This window comes from Homalodisca vitripennis, chromosome 6, assembly GCF_021130785.1.
Source record: "Homalodisca vitripennis isolate AUS2020 chromosome 6, UT_GWSS_2.1, whole genome shotgun sequence".
In the NCBI taxonomy this organism is placed as follows: domain Eukaryota; kingdom Metazoa; phylum Arthropoda; class Insecta; order Hemiptera; family Cicadellidae; genus Homalodisca; species Homalodisca vitripennis.
Window position 1 is genome coordinate 148,967,588 of NC_060212.1, and position 11,890 is coordinate 148,979,477.

Genomic DNA, 11,890 nt, shown 5'->3' on the forward strand with positions numbered 1-11,890 from the left:
GAGACTAACCAAATAGTGTACATGCTGCTACGCCATACTTAGTGAGACTACGGTAGTTCTACAGCCTTTTCTTAATTCCAGCTATGACTCTGGTTAGTCTTCAAGCTTCCCATAACCTGATTGCAGTGAGACTAAAAAATAGTGTACACGCCTGCTTAACGACCTAGCTCTAGTTGATTAACTGCAGGTTTGAGTCTACAGCTGGGAATTCCACACCCTATGTGTTTAGTGGAGCACTAAAAAAACTAGTGGGTTACAAGCCTGCTACGGTCCCTACTCTAGGTGAGACTGAACAGGTTAGTCTACAGCCTTTATATTCAGCTAAAGACTTGGTTAGTCTACAGCCTTTCCACAACCTATTTTGTGGACTAAAAATTGTGTACAGCTGTAGCTATACTCTAGTTGAGACTACAGGTAGTCTACAGCCTTATATTCCAGCTTAAAGACTCTGGTTTAGTCTACAGCCTTCCAAAACCTGTTGTAGTGAGATTGCAATTAGTGTAAGGCTGCTACGACCTACTCTAGTGAGTAAACACGTGTTTACTAGCATTTATATTCCAGCTAAAGACTCTGGTTAGTGCTACCCAGACCTTTCCACACCTATTTTAGTGAGACTAAAAATAGTGTACAATGCCTGCTACGCCCTACTCTTAGTGAGACTACAGGTAGTCTACAGCCTTCTATTCCATGTATCTCGGACTCTGGTTTAGTCACAGCTTCCAACCTGTTGTAGTGAGATTGCAAATAGTGTACCGCTGCTACGCCTACTCTTGTGAGACTACAGGTAGGCTACTGCCTTTATATTCTGATTTAAAGGAGCTCTGGTTAGTTACACGCCTTCACACCTATTTTAGTGAGATCTAAAAATAGTGTACAGGCCTGCTACGGCCTACTCTAGTGAGACTACAGGTAGTCTACAAGCCTTTGATTCCAGCTAAGACCTCTGGTTAGTCTTCAGCCGTTCCAAACCTGTTGTAGTGAATTGCAAATAGTGTACAGGCTGCTACGCCTATACACTAGTGAGACTACTCGTAGTTTAAACGCCTTTATTATTCCAGCTAAGACTCTGGTTAGTCTTACAGGCTTTCCACACCTCATTTTTAGTGAGACTAAAAAAATAGTTGTCAACAGCCTGCCTACTGCCTACTCTAAGTGAGACTACAGGTAGTCTACCGCCTTTATATTCCAGCTAAAAGACTCTTGGTTAGTCTACAGCCTTTTCACACCTATTTTAGTGAGCACTAAAAAATAAGTGTACAGCCTGCTACGCCACTCTAGTGAAGACTACAGCAGTCTACAGCTTTATATTTCCAGAAAAAGACTTCGGTTAGTCTACAGCCTTCCACAACTCTATTTTGTGAGACTAAAAATAAGTGTACTGCTGCTACGGCCTTACCTCTAGGTGAGATAAAGGTTGTATACAGCATTTCTCTTCAGCTATGACTTGGTTAGTCTACAGCCTTCCAAACCTGACTGTAGTGCAGATTGCAAAAGTGTACAGCCTTGATACGCGCCTACTTAGTGAGACTTCAGGTAGTTACAGCTGTATATTCCCTGCTAAAGGATCTTAGGTTGTCTACAGCTTTCCACACCTATTTTAGTGAGACTAAAATTGTGTAAGGCTGCTACACACGCGCTACTCTAGTGAGACTACAGGTAGTCATACAGCCTTGTCGATTCCATCTAAAACTCGTAGCTAGTCAGTAACAAGCACGTCCCACGTCCTGTAAGTTACAGATAATTTATGATCGCGTTTGTCATAGTTAGTTATATTCCGCGCTAATCGGATGTGCATTCAACTCATTTGTATAAAATGACCAGAGAGAGTCATTGGTTCAGAGAATACGGGCTGTTCTCCACTACTGGACTAACCCTAACACAATCACACACACGAATCTTAGGACTTTTTACCTGGATTCTGCTGGATGGACTACTCTTAGGGGAGTTATTACAGTAATGTATATGTAGGTAAACGCTCAATATGGCATAGATCTTGGGAATAATATCTTGTGGTTGTTGTAATCCCCATTATTGAATCCTTGACGGAAAAGATGCAGGCCTAAGAATGGTTCTGCTGATATTAAGTATCCTCCTAAATAAAAACCTCTACACTGAACTATCTATACTGAGAATAATTTCTACTTGTGCTTGTTACATACTTGAGAGGTCTTCCTGTACAAGGACATGTTGTAATTCCATACCGGATATAATATTAATGATAACAACCTAACAGATTTTTAAGTATTAAATTTCTAACCATCTTATTATTAATGATATAAAAATAATGAATTTAAAAAGGGGTATTTGTATAACGCTTTTTTATAATTACCCAAAAAATAGATCAAATGGAATTGCCAAGAGAAATCGACCTTTAATTACTAGTAGTTTTATGCAATATATACTCCGCAAGGACGAATCGTTAGGTCAAATACAGTAGAATTGAAAAGGTAACGTTATATATTTGAATGATCGAAACAACATGGAAGTTTAATCAGTTTGAAAATAAGTAATATCTGCTTGTTGTACTCTTAGATTTTAAATTAACAAAATTTGACTAGAAATTCCAATTAACATTTCATATCTGACTGACAATTGTCGGGTAAGGATTAAAATCTAATATGGAGGACGTTTTCAGTTAATTAATGTCCACACCGGCCAAACATTACCCCAGATACCACCTAACTAATAATGTTCAGAAAAAACACGAACTTATTTTTTCAGAGATATACATGTTGCGATGGCTGGTTAAATGAATTGTTAAGAACAGAGTTGCGTAAGTGTAATTTCTTAGGATGTTAGAATTTAGTGTTAGACTTTATAAGTCAAAACATTTAAAAATGTATACATCCTAATAGATTTGGGACAGCAAGGGATGAATTCAGTTGCAAGGTGTATTTGATTTATTTGGATGCTGGTGGTTATAATTCACATTTTTAACGTCATGTTGATTAGTTTTAAACTTTTAGAGTTGGTATATATAGAAAAATTATTTGATCATTAAATCATTCAGTTTTTTTCAGCTTTGGTTTTATGATAGTAATTAGCAAGATTTGTGATCACATCTCCCACCAAAAATACTGGTTGCGTTACGAATTGGTAAACATCAGATGTGTGCACCTTGACCAGAACAATAATTTGGGAGGCTAACTGATCGGAAAATCCCATGGTTTTGGGAAATTTTTCAAGCCTAATGGGATTTGTACCGAGAAAGAAGTTCAATATTTAATAAAATAATAAAACCCTCTTCTTTCCAATGTCAATTCAACTTGTAATGTCATTGTGAAATCATAGGAATAATTTTAAAACACTTCAATAAGATATGTTAATATAGGTAATGTTATTAAACAACATCCAAGTACTTATACGCTTTTATGAGATACCTAACTGGGGCTGTGTCAGTTCAGATTGTGTGTGTTTGGGACAATTGGCAATATTGTTAAACATGAAAAAATAATTTTATAAATTGGTTGATTGTACAATTTACTACATATGTTGGCATTAGTGGGGTAATTTTTCAAATTGGATTTTAATAAATAAAAGAAAGCTAAAATTTGGAAAATTCCAAATTGTGAAATAAATAGTCTAATTTTGATTGGCTACTTGGGCTTGACACAATGTACAGCGACTTAACATGGGTAGGGGTAGGCCCCTAAAATAAAAAAAAAACAAAAAAATAAAAAAAATAAAAATAAAAAAAAAAAAACAAAAAAAAAAAAAAAAAAAATAAAAAAAAAATTTAATGATTTTCAATACATTTTACTTTTGTTGTCAACTAATCCAAGCTCCTGTTTTTTTAATACCCATTAATCACAGCTTTTCCATGCACCTACCCTCTCATAAAACAGTTGGGTAATCAACGAAAGTGATGTATATTCCCGTGAGCACTGTACGTAAGTGATGTAGTATACCATGAGCACAGAAATTAGTATCAATGACAACCTCAGCCCCTTTATTAATATTTATAATCCGTTAATATGTCAAAATAGTTTTTTTGAGAATCTTGTGAGTTAAGACTACTATTTTTTTTTTTTTCTATACTTTTATTTATTTCTAAAATTCGTTATCTCCCTATATAAATTACCAGATTTGAAACCACATCACTTCACCTCTTTTCCTATTAGGAATATACTCATCGAAGTTAGTATTGTAACTGCAGATCGCCTAACTTTAATATGACACGATGAAAATGCCACAAGCTCGATGAAACTAATAATAGATTGAGCTAGATGGTTTGTTACATTTTTTGGGTCATGGTAAATCATTTTCTTGTCTATACAAGGCGATCGCTGAAATAAGAGCCTGAGAAGTATCGTGAGATAAGAAGTGGAGTGTAATAACCACAAGGATATAAGCATGACTAGGGGTTTTAATGTATGAATCTACAAATAAATGGTAGCTTGAGGTTTTAGTTAAACTCAAAAATTGTCATTATAGAAAATTGATATTCATGGACTATAAATGTCATGGCTATAAGTGAATTTTCATAGATACTAATATACTTAGGCGTGTTGACCGTAATCTTTGGCACAATTGCGTATATGCGGCAATTTTATGTCAGTTAACGATGTTTATAAATTCATATATTATATAGATATATAATATCATCACATAAAAATCATATGTAATACAAATGCTAGTATATATTTGGCAAATGGTTAAGTGATAGTATGGTATTAGTTTGTAATTAAATTACTGGGGAAATGGCTATAGCAACTTAGAACAGCCTGAATTTTATAAGATCAGGAACAATCCTAAACGTAATTTAAATAGAAGTTCACTTATTAAATAAATCCCATTATATCCCATACGTACTATAAGGGTATACACGATAATATCAAGCAATTAAACCCAATGGCCTTGTCTATAACGGAAAACGGTTCCGGGACAGCCTAGTTCTGTAGGCATCAACAGAATTTTTATACACGGAACCGATTTTTTCCGTGGACAGAGTTACAACGCGCCATCCTAAATAATTTTTTTAAACTCCTTTTTTCAACCAATGTTAGTATAAATTAGACATAATTATTGTTGTTAATTGTGCGCACTATGTGGTGTGACTAGAGAAAACTTGCCTAATACTATAGATTAATCTTGAAAATTAAATGAAAAAATTATAAGTTACTACTAAGAATTATTAGTGATACTAAACGAGAGAAATAATATAATCAATATTCCTTGGAGATTTTTACAGTATTTATAAAAAAGAACATTTAATTGTCTGACAAAAACACTATGCCATATATAGAATATATATGATTATATATTAGGTATAGTATTTTTATATATTATAATTATTTTTTTTAATATACACTATCTTTATAAACATATATATGATAGTATTACACACACACATATTACTAGGTATTGCTATTGGTAGAGAAATTCACTTTCAAAATAAAATAAAAGCAGCCAATGGGGTACTTGTTATTTTATATAATTTGAGTTTAAAAAAAATTTCTTTTTTAATTTAAAAAATTACCCAAACACTTTTTCTGAAGATTTTGGTATTAGGCATGTATTATTATTTTTAATAATTATGACCAAAATATAACACTATCTAGCCATTTATTATTTAAAGGCCCATTTCATGGTTAAAATCCAAAAAAGGATATAAAAATATTAACCACATAACTTGAAAAATAAAATTTTTTGTCGTACATATAACAATAACTCTTATCGTTTTTAGCATTTTTAAAAGGGATAACTTCCAGTTTGAGCTGATAGTAAAATATATGTATTGAGAGCCAATGGGTTTAATATAATCTAAAATAATGAATAGAGTAATTCCTGAGGTTTAAACATGATATACTTGAGCATAAATAAGAATTATTTATTATACACAACTAATTTTAGAGAAGTATTCAGGACAACACAATGAACAGAAGAAAAACAAAGCAATTATTAAAACAAAGCATTCCGTCCTGTTTATTTCAAAGGACAGGCTTTAGACCAAAGATGTATTTGAATATATTGTTAGATATTAATCGTGAAGTGTAAAGAAGACGGCCGTTTTAATTATCCTCTTCGATCATCTGATATTTCCTTCAGCTGTCCATATTTAGGTCAGCCGATTCAAACATCTGCTCTAAATGACGTGTATGGATCTGAGAACCTTGGTCAGATGAGCCCACATCATTTCAATTAGAATCATCATGGTGATAGTAGCATTTCCATGAGAAATTTGTGTCATGGACTCCCGTTTTTTAGATTCATGCATTAAAGATTTAGTCTACATTTAAAAATTCCACTTACTCATTCTTCAGATTTTCTCTAGTGAGTCTAATGATATATTTACCTATTTATGAAGTGTTACCGTAAGTTATACTTTAATCAGAACTGGACAATTAAATCTTTTTGCAGTCATATATAGCGCTGTTTAAAAGGATTGTAGTTTTCATCCGCAAACTAGAACCGATAGAGTTCCTCAATTATGTAAACTTTACCATTCATTCATAGATTCTACTAAAATATGTTCGTAAATATCCTCCGATGTGTATTACTTTAGATATACGAAGTACCATTTTACTAGATTTTTGAGGAGATCATAAGATTCGATGGACCGAGAAATATAAAAGCTGGAGGGAGTAAGAGGTCTTTTAAAGTAATAAAAACTCTTGATAATAACTAATATATTAAATAAATAGGTAATATAATCAATCTTGTATCTAGGGTTGTCTAAATTGCCAAAAGTGGCTCAGGTTTTAGTATTGCATAACCATATTATCAGTGGCAAAAACCAGTCATTCATTTTTAAATAAAAGGAAAGCTGGTAACTATGAAAATTATCCTGACTCATTATCATAGTCCAATTGGCCAGGACTATCTAGTAAAGTTATTTACAGACCATAAAACCCTAAGAACTATATTTTAAAATGCAAATTCAGTGGACTTATATTCGTCACAAAGCCTGTGAGTGTAACAAACATAAGGTTTTGCTATGCTAAACGTCTATGGATCTAGATGTTCACCCCTTTTCAAAGATATAGGAGGAACACTGTTTTTATTATATTATTTTTTTTATTTCACAGGGTATTCGAAAATTATTAATAATGTTCACAAGACCCCTAAGGCGTAATTTTTTATTATCATAGAAAAATGTATAGGTTTTGCAATTCTATAATTTAAAGCCGATGCTATTTTTAGCATGCAAATTAGGTGTACGAAGAAACAGTTTTATATCAAATTATACGTCTCCGAAATTAAATTTATATCCATCCATACCTTTTTAATTTGTAACACACCCCCCCCCCCCCCCACCCCCCCAATAACCAATTTCTTCCCCAATTAAAATATAGTTAACATTTGTATAATGGTACTTGTTTGTTGCGAAATTAAGTTCTCTTTAATTTGTTTACAAGTAGTGGTTATTCACTACTTTGAGGAATATATCATATATATATATATGATAAAACGACCAGTTGCATCATTAACTACTGACCACTAAAGCCATTCACTGTAGGCCTATTACACTAATGAACTAGACTGATAAATCGGGCAAACTGTTTGAAAGCATAGTCACCACCTCACCTCTTGACTTGCCATTGACATCTTTCATTAACTAATGTACCCGTTTCAGAGTTCATTCACAATTTTATATATACTCGCATCTTGCTTTCAGCTACACACTATCATATAGTGTGTATGTTATCTATACTTCTACAACATCAAACAAGATAATTTAGAAAATTCTAGTCCTCGAAACGAACCTTTTTATTTTCGTAATATATAATGATGGTGAATGAATTAAATATTATATCATCTCAAATTGCAATATTAGTTTGGAGAGCTGTTATAATAGTCTTTCAAATTTTCTGATTTGTAGGGTGTCTGTTGCCAGTACGAGCGGGTGTGCAGTGATATATTGTTGGTAGTTTTAATCACCCGATCTGCAGTTATGTTAGATTTGTTCTTAAATCAGCTAGGACTTTTGAGAATTAACAGTCTTATATTATCAATTTCTAATTTTGTAGTATGCTTTAAGGAATTTTTAGACGGTTCATGAAGAGGGTAGATACCAAATATCACAACGTGTGATCTTTTATGGTAACCTATAGAACGATAGCGAATGTCCGAGAACGTTTCAGTATTTCAAATTTAAATCATAATTTGGATAAATAGTATACATTCTTCCATTATCTGGTGTGTACAGTACCTGAAACATATTATCTTGTGCAACTGTTTCCTGCAGAGACATTGTTAGAGATCATTGTCAGAAGATCCATTTTAGATTTACGTTTAAAGTTCAGTGTTTTGGGAGGAGGAATCCTTGCTTTACAAAAACCACGTTCTTGATATAATGAATAATAGAACACTATGTTATGTTCATACGGAAGTTGGTTTTTAATTTACAACTCCAATAATGAATACATACATGTATGCAGGCATGAGAAATCGCTATACATATAAGAACATCATAGTTTATTTGTGTCTGAGGTATTTCTTAAAGTAGAAAAAAACAACTAAAATGTGTTTTATTACAGTCATTAAATGTGTATGAAATGTTTAGATACACTAATGATCAAGCACTTCATTATCAATATTTGCTCAAATTTACAGTTAAGACTATATATTTATTACAGTTTTAATTTTATGATCTGGATAACATCTCACCAGTTATGATCAAAAATATTAAAAAAGGTAAAAAATTTTTAAATTATTAAATAGTATAACTATCAAGACAATTTTCAAAGCATCCGACTACAGAACCAGATATATTGCAATTCCACTTTTAGCACTATATTTTCCTAAACTTCGAAAAGGTGAAACATTTAGCCTACGTATAGATTTGGGATGATGGTTTGAATTAACTTACATTTAAATCGCCGTCCATGGATTTTACAGTTTAGTTATTTCTGGTACAGTTTTAACCACACTATTTAATTTAAAATATTTCAGAATGTATTTAGACTAACGTTTAATCTAAATTTAGGTAATTTGATATTACCAAATATCAAAAGAATAGAACGAATGTATTATTGTATATTTGTAGAATGTGTATAAATGACCGAAATATGTCAAAATTAACAGTTTTACGGAATCATGTTAATTACTTTTTTTACATAAAGAGTAATGTCTGAATTTGGTGATTTCACAATATTTACGTAAATGCAATAATAAAGTAGTAATTGTGAATTAACTGTTTTATTAATTAAAACGTGTAACATAATGAGTTAAGTTAATTTTTCAACTTAATTTAGGCTTAGGGCGGACGATTGCGTTAAAACAAGTTATAATACATCAAGGTTTATCACTTGAAATTCGATTTGGATTTGGCGGACAAAGCAATTATTCATGCCATATAGTTTACCGGGTTAGTCTTGCAATTTGTGCTCTCAGAGTTTCATTAAACATGTTCACTATATCTACGCTTAGATTACTGTGATTGAGATCGGATAATATTGTTTTAGTTTATTGTTCGGGTGAGTACTTTTGTTGTTTTTACTAGGTATTTGCAATAAGGGCTACCTTAACATTTTTCATTCTATTTGTAGACGTACATCAAGCATGGAAATGTGTTTATATATTATGCTTTTAAACATCTTATATTGATACAAAAATATTACTATGATAATTGAAAAGGCATGCATCTTAAAGTAATACATCTTCCGTTGGTATGTCTTTTGTCTGTCCTCATTTAGATATTTAAATTTCGGTGTGTGTAGTAAGGCAACTAAATTATTGGCGGAACAATAAACTTATTTGGCCGTGTAGTACTTTTTCTTTATTGTAGTTTGTAACCGATTTATAATTCACCGGTTACCACTTCACGCGCCTTGTCCGTAAGTAGAATTGACATTTTTGTATTATAAATTATCCCGTTTATGCGATACATCAATTTTATTGTTTTATAAGGATAATCGTTAGATTGTAAAATATCTTACCTGTGATAATATAGTATATGCCAACAACTAAGATACATTATAGATAAAAATATTATTTAATGATTTTCAACATTTACAAAACAAACTAACAAGAGACATCTTGTTTAATAATATTTACTGTAGAAGAAAACAAATCCTTAGATCTAAAATTGGAGTCACTCGTTTGCATATTACACTGGAGGTGTATGGGGAGTTTAGTATTTAAAATGGGTCCTGACAGGAATATGCAATAATTTATGAAGTAGTAGATAAACTCTACCAACGGGTACATTAGTTAATGACCCCCGTCGGCAACTGAGAATACGGAGGAGCGACAATTTGTTGAAGCAGTTCTCTTTCATTAGTATAATTTATTGGTCAAGTGGGTGACTTCAGTTGTAAACAGTTAAATATATGACCAACACATAAGGTACTAAAACGTTTGCAATACTGTGGGCCCGTAATACTATTTGCGATGGCTGCAGACCGAACCGTCATATTTACAGTTTTCATAACAACACCTTTCGCAAAGTCATCCTAGAGCATATGATATTTATAGTTTACTACACCCAATTTGATATTTTTATTACTCTTAATTTAATAGCATTAATTCGCTTTTTACTTATATCTAAAGTATTTAGGTACTCAAAAATGATCACTTTCTGAATTAATTACAATATGCACATATCCAGAGGGTGAATCATTATAAATCTAAATACTTCTAATGATAATAGATCATATTTATGTAATATTTTCTTAAAAGTATTAATTAATACATAATAGCCTTTGGTAGAGCATTCTAAGGAGTTTGTATTTAAATTTTGAGTTAGCTGATAGAGCAAGTTCATTACACAGTGTGAGCTTACACTTTTTATCAGTACTGTAGTCCTTCTTTTGTACCAGCTCTCTTCCTTATTTCGTTTGATAAGATTTTTGAACAGACCAAAGACCCATTAAGACGGGGACATCGAGACTGAAAATAAGATTCGCCTCTTAAAAAACATCTATTTTAGTTAAAAATTTAAAAAATATGCCGTAAGTTTATTAAGTCGTCAAATTCAATATATTATATATTTAAACGAAATCCAAAAGTTATAAATCATTTCAATTGCAGAAGCTGGAGCACAAACCTATTGAATTAACAGTGATGTGTTGTTTGCTTTACGTAAAAAACAATGGAAGATACACCAAACATTTATAACCAGGTGTAAATTATTTCTTTTGTTTTTTTAATACAATAAAACTGCCCATTATTTTTTGTATACGTTTTTATCCACAATTACATGATTACAAGAGAGCTAGCTGATAAGCATTTGTAATGTAGTAGACGACTGAGAGGAGCCAAAGCACTGTCCCCCGGGAAACTGTTTGTCGGGGTTTGTTTGCTTTGTCCGTGACTGCAGTGTTTGTTCTGGACTTTCTCATGATCAAGTCGCTCGTTTCTGAAGATGAGAAATATCAACTGTAGAATTTAAAAAATCGATTTCGTATGTTCAGAATTGTTTCAGGTGAAACTCGTTGGCATTTAACTTGACATTTTATATTTTTAATGCTCACCACATACTTATAATATTACGTATAACACTTTTTTACCTCGTCAGTATATACCATACATATACTCTAGCCATATTTAGAGTTTTTAAAAACCCTCACTAAAAATATTAGGGTAATGTGCTATGGACCAATAGAAGCAAAAGCCTAAATTTAAACAATAGTCTATCTACTTTTGCTGACTGCCTGTCTGTCTGTTTTTTTTAGATCTATTATTTTAAATATTTTAATTTAATATAATATTAAATTAATATTATAAATTTTAAATAAATCTTGAAATTTAACCAAACTTTACAATACTATTTGTATTAGCAGAGCCTACCAATAGTGTGGTCGAATGTCCACACACAATTTAAAATGTAGGGCATTTCAAATTTTCAAAGGAAAATGCGTTTATATTCTGCCTTTTCTCGTACACAACAGTAAATATTGTCCTCGAAAATTCTGAAATACGTTCTTTCGTTTATAATTTTATAACG